Raw genomic sequence first — 20,953 nt, 5'->3', positions numbered from 1 at the left:
TGCTAATCACACCAAATCTGTTAAGTTAGCAAGCTCTGTACAGTTCAAGTCTGTCAATGTGATTCCAAATATTGCACATATAACTGCAAAAAGTGTGCACGATGCTGAAACCATAATCCTGAACTGTACCGAATTGTTGGTCCTGGTGGAAACACTTTAGTTTCACAGTTAAATGCATTTTAGAGATATTAAAGAAAAAGTATATCCAAATTTAATTTTATTTCCTTTTGACATTTATTTACAACTTTGTTATTCTGAGTGGTTCTGTTTCTTCAATATTGAGTTATTATCAGTTTACTCTAAATCTGCCTTTACGGGGCTTTTGAAAATCATAAAGCTGAGACAACACAAAGCCACTTTTTCAGGAAAAGTGGCTTGAAATCTGGTTCTGGGAGACCTAGTTTGAAGCAACTTTGCTGAATCAAACCCCAAGTCTCCCCTGATGTTCCATGCAGTGGCCTGAAACCTAGTCTCCTCAAAACCAAGTCCCAAGCCACAAAGTGGCTTCATGTTCCCTCAGCTTCAGTGACTGGATTTAACAACCTTCCTCATTCCACTGAAGTCATGCGACAGTGGGCCTCTGCCAGCCCCACCCACTCTCTCTTCAATGAAGAGAAGGTGGACCTGCAAGGAACACTTTTTTTTTTAAATAAATGCTGGCGTCTTACCTAATCCAACTCATGCGATTTCCCTATTGTGGATTCACAAGCTTTACTGAATATAACATTTGAATTTCGTCTCAAAAAAAAAAAAAAAAGAGGTCCAGACGTTAATGGATTTTTAAACAGTAAGCTTCAGAAATCAGTGAATCCTAATGGCTTTCAAGCAGGATGTATTAAAAAGCAAAAATGAGTTTTATCCTGCTGTGTTGATGACCCAGATAGGTGCATTAAACTTTAAAACAGTGTTCTTGTGTGACAGTGCTGGACGTAATCATTATAATACCTTGCCACCATGTCTGCAAAACTGAATATTTCCATGACAGGAATGTGAGGGTTTAATTTGCTTGTGTAGGGATGGGCTGTCCCACTTCACTGCATTCAACCTTGTGTTAAGTATTGTATTAATTTAAATACTTAAAACTGCTGCTCTTTATAGTTATGTTCTGGAGACTTTTGGATTTCCATAAAGATAACAGCAGTACTTTTGCAGCAGGGATGCATAGTAACATTGTAATTACGTGCAAGTACACATGTATTTACTAAGCATCTGCTATGTAAATACACAGTAATCAGAGGCACAATGTAAAAGTGTTACCATGTTTCCTAGGTCCCAAAGTGGCTCACCTGGCGATGGCATGGCTGTGCGGTGTGCAGGGCGACTCATACAGTCAAAAGAAGAGCAGGTTTGCATCTTGGCTGTGTGAAGATCGCACAGGGAGCCTTGACTGAAGTAATTGGCTTAGTCATACTATTGGAGCATGTCCAGTGAATCCTAAGCTTTAAAATTATTGGTGGTAATTGGACATTGAAAAAATTGCATGTAAAATTGTGCAATGTAAACTAAAATAAAAAAAAAAACAACACACACGCATAGACAGCGTCCAATGTCCTCACACATTGCTTAACACCATTTCAAAACATTTATTCATAACACAGCCATCAATATTACTAGAAACAAACAAGCAACCAGTATAATGTTTCTTTCCAAAACTTCATCCTAGCAGTAACTGTAAAACAGATTACCTGTGTGTGCGTGGGATAACGCCAGGACACAAATCTAATGTAAGCACCAAACCACCTTCACAATCCCATTATTCCCAGACAAGTCTAGCCAGCATAAACAATTGTCTAATTATTTATTATGAGAAACAGATCCCCAGATACTGCATTGAATGGCATCTTAAAACACATTGTAAAGGCTTTTTGAATGATAGTACAGTAGAAATATCGTCAAGTATCATTGTTACCCTCCAGTCCCAATAATAATGCAACATCAGTATTTTGTTTCCCATACAAATACATTTTCGGTAAGAAGAATTTCCAAGGACCAGAAAAAAGAAATTAAAATATATTTCATCTTTCCTACATTATAGAACCAGTAGTGCCACAACAGCATGGCTATTGAAACATTGGTCAGGGTTACAAAAAGTTTACCCCATTCAGAACTGTTATTGCTTCAGTGTATAGTAGCCTAAGGAGTTCTGTTAGGGTTAATGGAAGCTGTGCCCAGGCTTCATCACGAATTAACACATGAGATTGGCTTCAGAGAAGCAGGCACTTCTTATATGTGTGCCGTGCCACACTTCCCTAGGCGTGGGCTCCACAGTGCGAAATCAGCAACATAGAGAAATACAAAAAAAAATGAATAATCTCTTTGAATGTAACAGGCAGGGAGCGATCGTAATGCAGGGAGGTTTACTGTACTCAGTGATCCCCTGGAGACAAACAGTAACACTATGGGGAAAAAATTAAAAAATGACACTCAAGACAACAAGAACAGTGAAACCTGAATAAACTGGTCACAACGGAACAGGGTGTTTGAAGAGATTTAAAATGACAAACATATGGCAAGGATTGAATTGGGGCAGAGTAAACTGCTCTTTCAACCCGCAGTAGAAAGGGTGCTCCCTCAAGCCCAGGGCAGGCTTGAGACATGGAGTGAACTGCTCCCTTGTCCCCTAAGAGAAAGGGTACTCCCTCCAGCCCATGGCAAGCTTGAGGCATGGAGACTGAACTGCTCCCTCTCTCTTTGTGTGGAGAAGCTCTGCTCTGTGGGGAATTCTCTTTGCATCTATCCCCTCCTCCTTTTGTTGCATCACAAAGCAATGTTTACTCTACATTAGTATTCAGTGTTAGCACCTCTGCCATTTCCAATTCTGTGTGCTCTTTGTTGTTGGTGGTGGTGTGTGTGTTAGAGGTGAACTACTTGCTAAAGAACATTTTCCGATAGCTTTTGTTTTATTGCTTTATTTCCTCCTGCATATTTTAGCCGTTATAATTCAAACACCCTTCGATTTTCAGCTAGCAGTAGCAGCGGTGACAATGGGAGCCATATTGTGAAAATCACAAGCAGTGTGTCTGGGAGGCCTATTCCTGCTCATCATTTATTTCCCCATTGTCCAGGGCTTAATACTGGTTACATTTGCATTCAAAAGACAGACATAATAGTAAAGGCAGACATGTACGTGTGAAAAATAAGAATTTGATAACTTTATTGCAGCAAGTGCGTTTCTTTAAGTTTAATTAATTGCACTGTTGTTCTTTGTAAGAGTGTTTGTAAGAGTAATTACGATTAAAGATGTTCTGCCTTCTGAATTTATTTTCTAATAAAAATACATGGGGGGGGGGGGGAGGAGGGTCCCCGAGTGGCTCACCTGGTATAAGTGCAGCCGCTTTGTGCAGGATGAATCATACAGCGTGGGTTCGCATCCTGGCTGTGCGAAGTAGGTCAGTCTTCGCTGGGGAGGACAGCCTTAAAAAGGTCCTTGCTGTACAAAGACAGAGACAAAGTATGTGAATCCACTTGATCTGAGCTAAAGTTAGTTAAAGATGAATTGGCTGCCGTCACTTTAAGCTATATTTGGTTCCAGATTAATACATCTATCCTATAGAATAAGAATAAAAAAAATAATAATGCAATGTTTTTTTCCAAAAAAAAAAAGAAAACACACACATTTGAAAGTTGCGTAGTAGTATACATCTAATTTCCCAGCGTTATGCCAGAACAGTTCTGTAAACCTTGTTTAAAAGGGATTTACATAAACTACAGCACCGACCCTACTGCCCGAGTCAATACCAATGTTAGACACTTGCTGTTTAAGTGATGTACTCCTGTACACTTCTGCAAAAGTAGACACACTGTGATAATTTGCCCTGTGTTGCAGATTGAATGTGACATTCGCATTGCAGTTTTTCATCTATTAATGGCCAACCTTTGGAATAACTTATTTGTGGAATGCTGTCACTGTGTCCCTCATGTTGACAACCATAGTGGCCCCGAGATTTGAATTAATTGCCTGTGCTATGCCGCACATCTGGTTCCTTAAAATGCATGAAGGGCTTAATGAATATTAAACATAACTCCCAAATCTGTGCTTCGACAGCTCGGCATCGGTATTGACCCCAAAAAAGTTTTTTTTTTTTTTTTTGTTGGATGAAAAGAAAAAAGGAAAAACAAAAACATTTGCCATCTGCAAAACACACATTTGGGGTTAAACAGGCTAAGCAACATATTCTGTTACATAAATAATGGCGATTAAAGATATGAAAATGTTATATAGACACTGAGCATGTATTTCAATAATATCAGTCTTCCAAAACAAATGTAATTAGATAATAGCAATATTAGTCACATTATTTTGAGATGTGTTTATACTGTTTTGACGCCTAAAACGTACATCTCGTTTATAATACCCAAAGTTTACATTTCAACCACGATGATATAGATTAATATCGTAAGTAATCACACAGACAAAACTCAATGAAATGCTGACAAGCACAAGAAATAATGTATAATTCATCACGACACCGGCAACATTTTACGGACGGACAATAGCGCCAAATTTAATGCAGTGTGCAAATAGCGTTTGGTACCAAAACGCCAATCAATGGAATAAACTGGTTGAACACTTGTGTGTGGTGTTTCTTCACCTACGAGACTGAACGCGATTGGTATGTATAGGGTTTGTTGTATCTGAATATAAAATAAACTTGATTATACTGCGTTCGTATTCTAGCAGTATTAGCGAGCGTACGATATCGATATTGCGATATGAAAATTATCGATATCAAACAAGATCGATGTCATATCAAAAGATCGATATTGGTGCCCATCAGTAATAGAAGCTGGAAGTCAGTTTCAGTCATGATGAACAAGACAGTACACTTGATAGAGTTTGATAGAGGGCTGATAATGGACCAAAATCTAATGACTTGACATCTCAGCCCACTAAGTTAAGTTGATGTCAGTATTATGACCTCACCAGTTGCTGGTAGGAGATCCATTACAATACAGCTGCTATTGTTTTCCCTCGGTACAGAAACATTACCACTGCTGTGTGCCATTGCATATCCTTTACAAATACTAAAAGAAATGTAAACATTTGTCTCGTATTCAACTTAAATGCCTTCATTTCTTTTAGTATTTCTAAATGTAGCACTTTTGAAAATACAGAAGGAAGGAACCACCAATACCAGCCTCAAACACCATATACAACTAAAGTAAAGCTCAAATATAGTTAACTATTCAGCTGGCGTTTCAGGAGTTTGCCCTTTAGCAAGGCTAACTGAATCCTAAGACTTTAGAACTCAAAGAATGTTGGGCTAGTTAGTTGACTTGATGCAACTTCAGTAAACTGTCAGTTTTGGAAGCTCCTCCAATACCCAGGCCTGCTGTCAAGTGAGGCGAGACTGAAGCAGCTGGGAGTTCAATACGGACGGTTCTTGACAGGGTTTGCTTCCAAAACAGCAACAAATGACTTTACAGCGGCAAGATCTGCCAGATTACACACCTCCTCTCCAAGATTCATCATTGCGAGTTAACCCTCAACGTAGCTATAGAATAGATCCTAGCTGTGCATTTCATAATGAATTAATTCAATGTAATTATGAACATGTGCCAGAGCATTAGAATAAGTGATGGTGCAACTAATTGAAATGACGGGGTGATCCGTTAATACCGGAACAGGTGACACATTGGTGGTTAAACAGAATGTAGGACCGGAATTATAATTAATCAGAGGGGAGGGAGACCTAGTTCATTTGCAAACTTTAATTAGAGTATTTTACAACCTTGCTAATTGGTAGTGCAACATTACCCATATTATAGCTTACAGCTGAACCCCCTTGAATAGAACATACTACTGTATGATTGAAGCCCGACATCCAAGTGCTTACTGAAAATAAGACATTACATTAGAGTCTTATTGTTACTTCAATAGTGGAAGATTTAGTAGAATAGGATTTTATTTAAGATGGGAATTGCAATAGACAAAAGCAAGGCAAATGAACAGACACCAATGTCTCAAACCAAGAGAATAGAGTGGCCTGGACTGGATGGCCAGACAATTAATTCCCAGGGTTAGACGGAGGTCGGCCATCTAGAAAGGGGGCGGGGCTACAGTACACTAAATCATCGACCCAGAAGGGAAACTATGTGGCAGCCGCAGATTGGAGGAGCGGATGCGCTCGTTAACCAAGGGGTCATGGTTGACGGTATTTAAGGGGACGTAGTGATGTGATCTGTTACTTTGTGAATGGTAACTAAAAGGAGAACTGTGCTGTGATAATCGCGAGTGTTTGTTTTGTCATTAAATACGGTTTGTTATTTAGACGGCTAACACGATCCGGAACTGTCCCGGGTTTAGTGCTGGCCTTTGGGATCAACACTGCACTATTGCGTCACGATTAACTGTATTTGCACCATGAGCACTACAGCACTCACTGTGGACTTGTGATCATGTTTGTGTTGTGTAGGTGTTAAAGATCGGGACCAACCCATGGATTAAAACAGAGTCTTTTGTCATCAGACCATTGGAATATAAAAATAAAATACCATTGCACCTGGATTATCGTTCTGTCTGTGTATTAATCACCACAGCACTCCTGCACACTGTTAACCACTTTGCCATAGTTATCTTTATTTGTATTTTTTGTCTTTGACTTTATCCTCGTCACTGACAATATCTTGCTGACAAGACATAACCATACCTGTGTACGGGAGACAGCAAGAAAAGCAATTCCGTTTTGACGTGTGTCATGATAAAACATCTCTTCTCCCACAGTCCTTGCTAATGCAGTTTCATACCGGAATCATTTTTTCTGGTTTCTTTTTTAGACTTATCGATTCTGTTTTGCATCACTTAGAACTTTAAGCATCACTTTAAAATAAAACCTCCCTATAGATTTAAATGAGTGCCAATCAAGATTTTAAAATCCATTTTTGGCAACACTCTATATTAAGTGCAGATCCGTGCAGTGTATACATCTGTGGTGTAACTTTGGTTTCAAAAAAGTGTGTGTAGGGGGTGGGATTAGAGTTAAGGTTGGGGGGGGGGGGCAGTTTCTGTAGCATATAGTAATAAAGGTACTTGGCATTAAGTGTCTCGAATTACTGCGTATTTACATCATAGTTACGATGTAATTACACGTGTACTTACACATAATTAAAATGTTATGCATAGTTACAATGTACTTAATGTGTTTTTTTTGCATGATTTAACCCTATCCCTAAACCTAACCCCTTTCTGATACAATTGTGCAGTTAAATATATCATGCAAAAAGATTTACACGTTAAGCATATTGTATCCATGCATAATAGCATTGTAATTGTGTGTAAGTGGACATGTATTTACTATGTTTCTCCCCTAGAACAATGCAAGCAGGATGTCAATGATATCCAAATGGAACGGAGCACCGCAGCTCTGCATCCAAACACTCAAAATAGACCAGAATTCACAGCCTGTTTCCTCTCCTTCCTACCACAAATTGCATCCTTAAAAAAAAGGAGGAGTGGGGGGGGAAGAGATTCAAGATTGTACATTGCATATCACCATCAATTCCATCCCGGTGCTTCAAAAATACAAGTTTAATGTTCACCTCTAAAGCAAAAACATCCAGATAAATCGGGCAAGACAGGTAGAACTTCAGCTCATATTAGACCTTGACATTCTGGATGCTTTTCATTTAACCTTGAAGTAAGAAGGTTACCTAGATCTAATTTAAAATGCAATCTAACCGGCGCTGTCGTCTGATGGCATCTGAGTCAGTGCAAATGTAAATGCTGAAGCCGCTTTTATCTTTTAGTCAAATATAGTTGATTTTCAGAGAAGAGGTTTCTAGCGAGTCCTAAATTGAACCATAAAATTCCTTAGGGATTTCACAAAGCACAACCTATATAAGCAATGTCAGAATGTGCAACTATTCAGCAACAATCATGATAATTCCAAAGGGTCTCAGTAACATCACAAGGGGCATTATAAAGGGTGCCCATCCAATCAGCTTGACCCTTACTGCAGCGGCTCCATTGATCAATCAAAAGAGTATCCTATAGAGGTCCCAGAGTGGCTCACCTGGTTGAAGCACTGTTCAGAAATACTGCGTATTTACATTGTGGTTACTTAATAAATGCATGTGTACTTACACAATTACATTGTTATAACTGGTGAGCATTTTTTCAATGGGCTCATCCAGTCGGTTATTACAGGAAACACGCGCTCATTAACACCGTTGTGAGCTGGCAAACAAAGGAATTCCAATCTGAATAAGATTTATGCATAACTCACAGACAGACCAAGCTAAGTTCATTTTAACTACGCACAATAACACTGTAATGATGTTTAAGTACACATGTATTCACCAAGTAACTACTATGCAAATACACAAGAATTTGAGATGCAATGTATAGTGTTATCATCATCTTTTCCTTAATCCTGTTATGAAGTGATAACAAATACAGGTTGCCATGGAACTTTTGATCCAATATATCTTTTTTCTGTTCTTGTAAAGCGGACACAATCCACATTGCCGACTTGATCTAAGGTCTCAGACTGACGGATCGAAAGATTTCCCAGCAACTGCAGCAGTCAGGTGACACCGCCTGTCACGGCTTCAACGTTTTACACAGAGAAAGCATATCTCATAGTTGCTAGAGATTATCAATATGACTGACTGTTAAAAACATTAGCTGTCAGCTTTGTGCATTACTTTCATATCTCTACATTCTGGGAGCCTATGAACTTTGATCATATGCTACTCCAGAGTTTATATTTAGTCACCATGTTAGCCACAATATTAAATGTACAAAGGGGAGGAGGGAGAGCAAGAGAATGTATCTGGTATCTAGTAGACAAAGGATCATAATGATTTGGTCTAATGGCTATTCTCTTTGTAAAGTAGAGTTGCCTACATTGTTCCAAATCTGTTTCCACTTGTCTAACTTTGGTCCAGGTTTCTGTGCTGCGCTTAAAATATTGGCTTGGATTCATTTTATCAACTCCTTTTAAGATTGTATGTCTGAGGGTGGAGCATTTGTTTCTCATTGTACAACTTGGCCGATGTATTGTAATAGGGCAAAGCATATTAAAAACCATGCTATGGTAAATAAACAATATAACCATTGTAAAAAGCATGGGAAAACTGCAGAATGACCACGGTAACCAGGGTTACAATGCAAGCTTTTTCTTATGCAGTTTCAAATTAAAAATTAGAGCTGTCATTATTTGGAAAAAGTGGATGAGCAGGATGTATATACAGAAGAGTATCAAATGAGATATCTATGAACAGATGTACAGTCCATGCAACTTCATACGGTACGTCCCTTCAGTACTTAAATAATGTGTACAAGAAGCAGTCAAGATACATGTCAAAGTGTGTGAACACCAAGTTCATTACAATTGAATAAGAGGTTTTCCAGGTATATGACACAAATGAAAAGTGTGTACATACTGTACACCTCCACCATGGTCCCTACAGGGGATAACAAGTACAGCCATCCACTATTTATATACCACTGTAATCAAGAGAGCTAAATATCCCCATTCAATATTACAAATTATACACTCCTGCGAGTAGATTAAGGCTCCAGGATGATTGATAAGGACCAAACCCACAGGTATGTAGCCTCCTACACATCTTCCAGACAGAAGGCTGGTGCTAGATATTGTTTTGGTTACAATCATGTGAGGTGTTATGAACAGTTGCTGCAGTGAGGGAACATACGTTGGGCATTCAAAATGTGGAGAGTAGGGGTAAAATAATTGGGCACTCTAAAATAAATACATTTTCTGTTTGAAATGATAGAACAAATGAATGAAGCAATACGACAATGGACTGCTATTAGAAGTAGCGACATTGGTGGAAAGGTGACACAGTGGCCTATTTCTTTAGTGCTCTAAAACACGTGTGCTGTAGAAAATAAAACCAATACTTGGGATAAGGGTATTCCTAGCAAACATTTCCTTTGAATCCCCCCAACTGTGCATTACAGATTATTGGGCAAATACAAGGTAAGATGAGATCTGATAACAATGTCTCCCTGACTAGTTTGCTGTTCGTGTCACTTCTGGCTACACTTTTGATGGTGTAATTTATCATAAAAGCCAGGATTGTGTGGCAGCAAGACAGTTGTTAGCTGCTGTGAAATGAAGTGAAATTCCTGCTTTTGATCTTCAAGCTTGACCTAAGCGGATTGGGCGAAAAGCAAAAGTTGTCGGGCACAAAAAGCATCAAACACACCATTTCTATTTGAAATAAAATGAACCAGCTAGAATATAAATAGATTTCAAATATGGTAATAACCCTAGCCCTTTTCTGATACAATGATGTACTCATACATCATGCAAAAAGCACATTATGCATAATACCATTATGTATAATGTTTTTTGCACGATATATACGAGTGATGATGTGTCAGTACTCATGTATTTACTAAGTAACTACTATGTAAATGCACAGTAAATAGACAATATAAAGTGTGACCAAAATTGCTTTCTGCAATGGTGGCTGCAGAAACAATGCACTTTGGTGGCTCATTAAAAGGACATAAAATAAAAAAAAAATAGTGGAGATCGCAAGATAAAAATGATCTCAGGACCTTGGCATTTCAAACTAGTCATAAGCTATGTTATAATCACACTTCTTTAAATGTGTTCCTGTCAATGAACCATCTGTATTACCACATATTATATTTATTTAATGTATGTTTCCCCCCTCCCCCCAACATTCAAATTTCTTTCCTGGTTTTATATTTCCTAGATACAGGTTCCGGGCATGTGGAAGGAATTATTGACTTGTGTCACGGGAACCAGAACCAATTCAAAGTTTGATTCAGTGTTTCTTTGTCTCGGGGATAAATACAAATTAAAAAAAAAAAAGTTTTGGAGACTTAGAGGAAAAAGTCACCATGGCTTGCCAGCGAATCAGAAGCGATCTTCAAAGCAACATGACAGGTTGCGACATTCCTGAAACCGCACGCCGTGCGGCCCAGGGCAACAAACAAAATCTGTAAAATCAGAGCTGGGTAACTGGCAGGCTGAAAATGTCACAAGCAGACTGACTTGCTGCTCCCAAGCCGAGCTCTCTCTGTCCTGCAGTCTCTTTAGAAACGCTCCACAGACGTCAAAGCACAGGAAGGCAATCTTTCAAAGTGAAAATGTACAGAGCTATCCTTGGGGACCAAGTTTAAAATAAAATAAGTTCCCCACTTGGAATGTGGGGGGGCGGTTAGGTTTAGGTTTTCCATTCTTGCTAACGAGTCTATGAAGAAGTTACATGGGGAGCATGTTATCATTTTTACTAAAACTAAGCAAGGGAAATAATGACAGAGAACCATACAGAACACACATATGATATTAATGAGGTAGAAATATTAGGAAAGTGCATAGGATATAAAGTACCACCATATACAGTTAATTCATAAACTAAAGAACTAGCCACAGATTTAGGAAACACTTTATATTAAATGCCTCCAATTACTAACCCGATCCCTTTTCTAAGACAATTGTTTACTTGCACATGTCATGCAAAAATATTTACACATTAAGTACATTGTAACTATGCATAATATCATTGTATAATTATGTGCAAGCACATGTATTTACTAAGGAACTACTATGTGAATACATAAAGAGACAATGTAAAGTGTTACCAAAATGTGTCTACTTGACTTCATATATTTTGAGAAGCACTTACTCCACTGTGATGAAACTGGTTTGGGTGTACATGGAGGCTTTTGTCTATCTGGATCTCAAGTCCTGCATGTTTTCTACATACAGTCAATGTAGGTCATGTGATCGACCGTTTCATACTCTTGCCATGGCAGGGGATATGTATTGATTTTCCACATTGGATGATCTATAGAGCAAGGTAAGCTGCAATACTATCAGGCTGCCAATGTTATTTTGAAGTGTGATTAAAAAAAAATGCTTTAAATGTCACGTACAGCAGATCTCATAGATACACAACACAAGTTACAAACTCAAAAGCCAGTGTTTGAAACACTAGAAAACTCAAGTCTCAAGATGTCTGCAATACGCGTCATATGACATCATTATCCCCAGATAAATGCCTCTTTGGGACACCTTTCCAGATCATCGATTGCTCATCTTCATTGAACTAGAAGCGAAGGCCCCGAGATCCAACACGACAAGGAGGCTGTTGGTGTTTTAGTTAGGAACGTAAAAGTCACCGATTTTGTTCAATGGTAGTGTTAAGGCTGTCAAACTTTAATTTAGATAAATAGTAAAGGCTCTCTCTATGCTGTGTACTGTTGGCTTAGGATAATGAGATAGACCCAAGCAAGAAAGTCATTGCGTTTTTACAAAATACTATTGCGGAACATCAGAAAGACAGATACAATTTGAAAAAGCTACTGTACCGTAAACCTCTGTTAAAAAACCCTATAAAATTGACGGTTTGGATACAGATACCTAATAGCTAATACCTAAATGCCAAATACTGTGACAAATTAAAAAAAAAAAAATATCACACACACACACCATTCCAGGGCTCACCTTCTAAAGGCATGGCTGTGTGGTGTGCAGGGCGAGTCATACAGTCAGGGGAGTGCAGGTTTGTATCCTGGCTGTGATTCCACAGGATGCATCAGGAGAGACTGTTTCTCCTCATTGTCCTACAGGGAACCTGCTGGGACCCTGCAAGCTCAAGCAGACACATGCAGGGCTGGCCTTTGTCCTCCAGAGTTAGAGAAAAAAAGTCATTACAGGAAAGAACTAAAAATACCATTGTCGTTATAAGATGTGCTGGAAAAAGTCCAATCCTCTTACTAGACCACAGCATTACCATCATAGACTTTATTCATGGCAGACTTGGTGATCGCCAGATCAAAACGAGGCTCTCCGAAAGCCAGATCAGACGCTTGCTAATTCCCCTTCAATTTCATGAATGTGATCCTCGATCCAGTTGCCGTACACACTGTGGGATGGTACCATATCAACATGTTGCCCGTTTAATATTGGTTCCAAACCCATTGTTTTGTCATTAATGGTAATGCTGTACTATGTTAGTGGTTGACATATTAATGAATGCACCACTAAGAAACTACTTAACATGATTGGAACAAACTTACATATTAAACAATATGGTAAGCAGAAGCTGCATTTTTAATTTTGACAGGTTAGGTATTTTAAATGCTTACAACACTGGAGACAAAATAAATGCAACCACATTACCATGCACAGATTCCTTACGAGTAATGGGAGACTTGTTTAACGAGGAAGATAGTTAGGCAGGAGGGTGCACAGCATGTACTAATTAACATTAGCATACACATTGTAAGCAAGTCATTTTTCTTCTATCAAGATCATTCCAAAATGCAATTATTTTTTCCTCAAATAAAATAGTTACTTAACAACCAACACACAGAAATGAAGGTTCGTGTAAGGAGTGAATGGTATGCATTATTTGCATAATGCTAGGTTATGTAACAAGAGTCATTTCATTTCTTTCACTCAAACTTGTGTGAACACAGGTCTAAGATGGGAAATTGCCTAGGACAGCCAAAAATGAAATATATACACTATTTTTTCACTTTTAAAAGGGACAACCATAGGGTATATTTGCATTAATCAACTTGTGTATTGACACATTCATTCACTTGTGCAATTTTGCTAATTTAAAGGATTTTTTTTATTCCTGCTTTATATCATTTGTTTGATGTGAGCACCATATTAAAATAGTAACGATTTACATGAATTGTCTCCAATTACTATGTATTTACACATTACTTAGTAAATGCATGTGTACTTACTGGGGCAAGTCCTAATCATTTAGCAATCCTCCAAGACAAGTTACACCCAGTCTACAACACACACTACCTTTCATTAAGGTTTCCCAAACTATCAGGTCTATCCTCAGGTTCTTGCCTTCATACAGACACCCTAACAAGAATTTCAGACCTGCTTATATACCTGCTTGATCACAGGCAGGTGTCCCTCATTCCATTAGAGCCAGGTGATTTTCATTCCTGACTCCAAGAGGCATTCCGGGAGTTGTAGTCCTGTTTCCCACTTTAAAAGCAAGGACTACATTTCTCCTTTTTCTTCCCTCTACTCTGTCACATTACACATCATTACAATGTTGTTATGCACAGTTACAATGTACTTAATGTGTAAATCATTTTGCAATAGACCCTTCTCCTTTTCATTTTGGTGGAAGGATATTGATGAATCGGACCCACAGTATATTATTCTGTTTTACTATCATTTGTTCTGTTTTGATGAAGAATACCTGGAAGTAACACAAAATAAAATAAAAAATGACTAAATCAAGACCCAAGGCCTTTGAAAGTAAATGATGTTTGTATTAATATATTCCTTTCCATTAATATTCATATGGGTTTAGGATATACTCCCAGACACACAAGCATGTGTTTTGATATGGTTCCAATGCTTCTGTAAATTTAAATTATAAAATGCCTACTGGCAGTTTGCACTTGGTACAACTATAGTTGAATAAAACATTATTTTTTTTCTACATACATCTACAGTACTGTATGTATATGTCTGCATAAAAATGATCTGCTGTGACAAATTTAAATGGGGTTATGCACTCAAGTTTCACAGAAGATCATGTTCACTTTAGACTAGTGTAGTGCGGAAATGTGTCCAGCACAAAATCCACAGCAAATGCTGTATGTATTATATGTAGCTTATGCTCAATATTGCAAATGAGTGGTTATCTGGATAAGAACGTTTATTTGAGAGTGGTCAATTCAACACACCTTGGGATATATATATATATATATATATATATATATATATATATATATAGGATAAGCGTCGGTAAAAACCACTCGTTTTTTTGTTTTTGTTTTCTTACCAAAAATAATAATTTGAGAAATCATCTCGTCTGTGTAGTTTTTATACTTGCTGTCTGTCCCGTCTCCATTCCGCTCTGAATGGCTAGGGGTCGCTGTCAGTCAAATCAGTGGTTCCTTAATAGGCTAGTGTAGTTTCACCGTCAACCATTTCATCCTGTCCTGACAGATCTAATTGGCTGAAGAACCATTAGAATGCTCTGATTCGTTTAAATGACTGTCAATCATCAGACCGGCGTAGCACTTTCATTTGCCAGCTAGCCTGTCATTCAAAGCGCCTACTTTGAAATTAGCGTGTTAAGGTGTAAGTAAGCGTTTGATGTTATAGGTGTACACGGTGACAGGTACTAGTTTGATTTGAAAATGGGGAGCAAGAGGAAAACACTTCATGACTGATCGACGGCAGGACGAAGCGGGCCAGTCTGCTTTGCCTCCAGCGAGTCCAGCTGTGCTTAAAAAGGGGCGGAGCTCGGAATAAGTGCAAGTTAGTTCTGTTCAACTCTCTAATGTTTTGTTCTGTGTCTGCATATTATTTTTACTTGTAAATGTATGCTATAAAGGTCTGTGTAATACACTTTGTATGCTGCGTTTTCGACGGTTTGTTTTATTTTTTTAAAAAAAAATTGTGTAGGATCTTTATCTAGGTATAGCTTCGCTGTGACCAAACGTTATTTCAATTAGAATGTTGGTAACCACGGTTTTGTTGCATGTAGAAATATGATAAAGGGGTTTCTCTAAATGAGACGTTTCTCAATGGCATAAAAAATCTATCTATCTATATCTATCTATCTATCTATCTATCTATCTATCTATCTATCTATCTATCTATATATATATATATATATATATATATATATATATATATATATATATATATACACACACACTATATATATATATATATATATATATATATATATATATATATATATATATATATATATATATATATATATATAATGTAGGCAGCAAGGGGGTTAAAAAATCCTCCCTGCCACAACATGTTTATTTAATTGTATTATTTGTTAATTGTTTTGGCAGTTGGCATGATAATTGTAAATTACAGCCAGCTGCCCACACTTGTTACTGTGGGGCATATAAGCCTCACAGTTTGTTCATTCAGGACTGCTGAGCAGAAGGAAGAAGACTGTGTGCTCTGGTTCTGAATCACAGGTGTGGTACTGTGTGTGTTGTTTTTGTTTTAACAGGTAAACAGCTTAGCAGTATTGTGTATTTAGTTAGGTTCCTGATGTGTGTAGTGCTCCAAAGTGGCTTTTGGTGCTTATTACTTAAACCTCAATTTCTGTGTAGGGTCAGTCTTTTAAAGGGGCAAATGAACGCAAGTGAGTACAGCTTTGTTACTATCTATCTATCTATCTATCTACACACACCATCAAATGCTGTTGAATGAATGGCTACACAGGTTATAATTATATATTTAAAATATGCTAACTGACCAGAATAGCGATTCACAGAATTTTCAAAATGAATGACAGTATCCATAATTCTAAAATCATTTTAGGGTTTTGTCATCCACTTTTCAACATTGAATTCCTGGTTCCTTTTTCATAATACATTTCTATTATTACTTCAAGCATGCTCAGACCAAAATTCAATCCATAAATAAATTATGACGCTAATTGGCTATTCTTTCATGCTGTGCCTTTCACTTATTTCAGCCTGGGTTTTAATCCGTCTCAGATCACAAATAAAATTAGCCCCCTGTAGACATCAATCCTCGACCCCCTGACTCATAATTTTGCCCAAATTCTCTGGATCTTTCCTTGATAGAAGCCCAGAAGAGAATGGCAGGCATGGGGTATTTTAAGTCTCTGTTGAGATGACCTTTTAAATGCTGAACGTGTCCAAGGTAGCGTCACATTCCTAAGTCGTGGTTACTGTTGCAATACTGAAACATTTAAGATTGCCACGTTCATTATTATAGGAAATCGGTCTGATAATTAACTGAGGCAGTATGATTAGCACTTTAGTGTTAAATAGCGAGATGGATAAAACTGCTAGATGGCTTTCTGCTCTCTTTTAAATCACCTTGCAAAAGATGTGCCTACTCTGCGATGTTAATTTGAATTGAATGCTAAGTTTGGACTGTGCAGAAAACCCGAGTAGATTGGTGGGGCAACATTAGTCTGGCAATCACATTTTTAATTAAAACGTTTTCAGTTTACTTCACACCAGATTCTCACTCTGTGCCAAATGTGCAACAGACAAACTGGGTAAGAGACTGTGAAATATATCAGCTGGAGGAATTGGCTGAGATTACATTGCTCAATTTGTCTCTTCCCATTTAACATCCAGGAAACAATTCAATTACTTAACACGGGAGAGAAAATGTACAGATGCATGCAATTGCATGTGCCACTGTGGAGCTTCTATTTATTTAGATTAAATCAACCTATTTTGAATTCCCTTCCAGCTCATTGAAGTATATCCTAGTCCATAAAATTGTGAGTTGTAAAGCGTATATTAATAAATAATTCATTTACTTTTTGCTTTCAAAGGCCTTGGGCTTGATTTAGTCATTGTTATGGACTAGGACACTTAACCGCAATGCAAACGATCCAGGCTCGTCTTCATTTGTGGTTTTAAGAGCATCACACAACACTGCTCGTCACACTAAGAACTCCCACATTCCTGTTAACCTTCTATCAAGAGCAGCAACCAGTAATATTCACGCCAGGGGAATTTCAACCTATTTGCCGTCTGTGTTGTGCTTTTGAGTTCCCCTCCTTTTCTCTAACCTTAGAAGTGTCTTGGGGGTCAAAGCTTGTGACTGGCTGAAAGCAGGTCAGTAAGTAAGGGGTACAGCCAGTTGAAAGGGTGGGGGAAAATGACCTAGGAAGTGCAGCACTTGCTGAAACCTAGTGTAGTGCTAGATCTTTACAACAAATAATTAAATATAGGTGTTTCTTTCGAAACTGCAATTTTAGACCGCTATAACAAATGCACGATAGGTGAGATTCATGACATTATTTTATTAGCTACAGTCACTTTAATGGGACTGATGCGATTCTAATTAGACTTATCTGAAATGTGTGACACAGAATTCAGGTTCTTTGCATTACAAACATACATTTTTACAGCATTAGGAACACTGTAAGGTGATAACAAGCTGGTAAAATAGATCAGGGATTCAACTTGATGATGAATTATCCATGACAGGCCCTTACTGCAAACTGTGGAAAGGTCTCTGTCCTACGACTGTAGCTGACAGATATTCACATTAAAACTCATATTGAAAAAGCAGTGAATTTACTCTTGAGGACTGTATGTAAACCTTAGAAAATCTCAAATTACATCCTTCCCTTGGTACGAACGTGACATTTTGCCCTCATCTTTCTCGGCAGAACGCGACTGTGGGAGTCCAATGTTTTTATATTCCAGTACAAGAAAGGGTTGCACAAGCCCCAGTGGAAAACAAGACATCCAAGGAACCCTAGAAAATGGGCTCCCTGACTGGTGCAGAGTAATCCCTATTATAGAAATCAGGAATAACCATAACCTTTGGTTCACTTGCCTTAGACGGTCCCTCCCCAGCTTGTTTATTTAAATCCCATTTTTATGTATTAACTTCAGAGAAGCTCATTTTAATGAAGAAGTTATCTGAAGAGATGTGCACAGGGGATGTTTGTGCGTGTGCGTGTTTTAAACAGCAAATAGCTTCAAGAGCCACTTCAATTTATTTTTACATTCCTATTTACTATTTGATGGTGTTTGCAATCACTCTGAGTGGGCCTGCTCTCATATTGAGTAAATCTGTCTTTACTTTGACTTGAAGCTTGTCTGGAGAATCAGGGATTGAGATTTTAGGAGTCTTTTTAGAGGAAGTGATTGAAAGAAATGTTTGGTTTGTTTATTTGTTTGTTTTATGGAATAGTTAGTAAGCATGCTAAATAATCTGAGATAAAGAATGAACTGGATATTCAGCAATCCGCAAATTAAATATTAGTCAAATATAGATGATGTAATGCATGCAACCACCAAAATTCTTCAGAAGCACTTTGAGGAGCATGACAGATTTCAGGCATCTTCCATGTCCAACACAATCCCTGAATCTGAATCCTATTGGGCATGTTTAGGATGAACCACCTTTCTGCACCAAATGCATGAAGTATTAAAGACCGAATGGATTGGCATCTCTCAAGACACCTTCCAACACCTTGTGGAGTGACATCGTGTCGAGGCTGTGATCAAGACAAACGATGGCCCAACCCGATATTAGGTACAGGTCCTAATAAAATGGACAGGCAGTGTAGGTCATAACTAAAATAGATATTAATACACACTATGGGGCTTTGTAAGATAAGTTCAGACTGGAGAATGCTCTCAAGTAAAATATATTTCCCAGGTGATTTATGAACCATGATGTGTAAATCAAAATAATTAGGATTGTTTAAAATAAAGTGCTTCATTTACGACAACACAGAGACACGCCAAAGGTAAAGTAATGTGTGTTGTTTTAAACACGGCAGGGTGGTCTGTATTGCTTTAACACTTTTAGGTACAAGGGACATGTGTGTCCCACAAATAATGCTGGCTTTCTTATTTTTGCAATGAGTTGCACAAAGCATGGTTTAAAATGTACCAACAGGCTGGATCTGGTCATCCAAGTCGTCAGTTTCCTCTTCGTAATACTTGAGTCGCTCTCAAATGTGTTTTGAGAAGAAAATGTTTGAACAGTCGCTCAATTCTTTGTGTACCTTATGGGGTTAACTGTGTGATGCAGCCAGCGTTTGTTTAAAGAAGGATTCCTTTGAGATAACATTAACATAGAAACCAGAAACTGCTGCCTACAGAAGTTGATGCATCTACAGTCATCCTCAATAAAAAAATGCATTGATCTTTTTGCATGTTGCATTAGCGCACCACTGCATATAAACGGAATGCATAATTATAACCTCGTATTATGCACTTTGCTTACCCATTTTCTCTTTAACAGATATTTTTCTAATACAGCAGTAGATATTATATAAAATATCACATGACAGGAAAGATTTGCCACAATATTGCAGGATGTATTTTATACTGTGTCTCGGTGAATATTAAAATATATAATGTTGCAAAAAAGAATCCTATGTACATAACATGTACAATCAATGCACTTTCTGTTCCGTGAATTGAATGACAAAATTGTTCTGTAATGATATTTTAGGAAGCAACATCTACTGTATGAGCAAGAAAATTGTAGCGCTTTTTGCTCCTGTTCATCACATTAGTCGGCCCACCACTGGTATTGTTCAAACCTGAAGATTATTAAAACCTGGTGAGTCAAAGGTCGGTTGCAATAAGGTCAGTACATTGGGTCTAGAAACAAAAATGCTATCCCTCTTCCTTAATTACAAGATCCGGTACCTTTTTGTTTACAGATTAACCCTGGGTTATAGCAAATGTTATTGTGTGTTTTTTGGGGATGATATGGGGGCTTTACCCATTGAAACCAAAAGCTCTGATAATTCAAAAGCCAAGAAGAAATCCAGGGGGGGGGAAAAAGTCAGATTTTCTGTAGTTCTCCAGGCCCTTTGATGTGCTAGCACGATGTTCAGCATATTGCCTCTCACATCCTTGACATTTTCCAGAGCAACCAAGGTCATTTCTAATGATACAGTGCATGACTGTGAATGACATGTTTCCCATCGTGTCCTGAAGGCAGATACATGGGCAAGATGTCTGTTTATTATGGAGAGAGCTATGGTATGTCTCGGGTATCGACACATTATTAGGTATGTGGGCTTTTACATTCTGTTTGGTTTTAATTGGCTTGTAAACAGAGATTTAACATGCTGATAAAAACCATGTAGGTCTGTTCAGTAAATCTTCACAGTGGTGGATCTCCACAGACTGTCTGTCTAGTTTATTATGACATTTACCTAATACAGTAGAACCGCAGAGTTACTTTAGGAAAGGAGGTTGTTCCTAAGTTTGAATGACCTGCGAATATGAGTTTTCAATGGTTTTACTAAATGTGTACAGTTGCTATCTACAGCCTTAAGCTGGTGAATACTATAAGGATACAGCACAGCAATGCAATACTCACAATGTTATGGTTTATGTTATGCATGTTATGCATTTAACTCAGCATTGAAATTGTAACTGTAGCAAAAACACAGATTTAACCTGGGTTAACATATTGCTTGTTTTTATTTTATTATAAACAAAAGT

General features: G+C 37.9%; 1 protein-coding gene across 1 annotated transcript in view; it reads left to right on the top strand.

Moving 5' to 3' along the window:
- Positions 1–15,152: 15,152 nt before the first annotated feature.
- Positions 15,153–20,953, top strand: part of LOC117395561 (leucine-rich repeat and fibronectin type III domain-containing protein 1-like protein) — a 60,299-nt gene continuing 54,498 nt past the window's right edge. Inside the window, exon 1 of the transcript XR_009309534.1 lies at positions 15,153–15,260. The gene's annotated coding sequence lies outside the window, so the exon portion shown is untranslated. The remainder of the gene's footprint in view (positions 15,261–20,953) is intronic.

The sequence above is a fragment of the Acipenser ruthenus genome, chromosome 30 (genome assembly GCF_902713425.1).
Source record: "Acipenser ruthenus chromosome 30, fAciRut3.2 maternal haplotype, whole genome shotgun sequence".
NCBI lineage: Eukaryota > Metazoa > Chordata > Actinopteri > Acipenseriformes > Acipenseridae > Acipenser > Acipenser ruthenus.
This window is presented reverse-complemented; position numbering and strand designations above follow the sequence as displayed.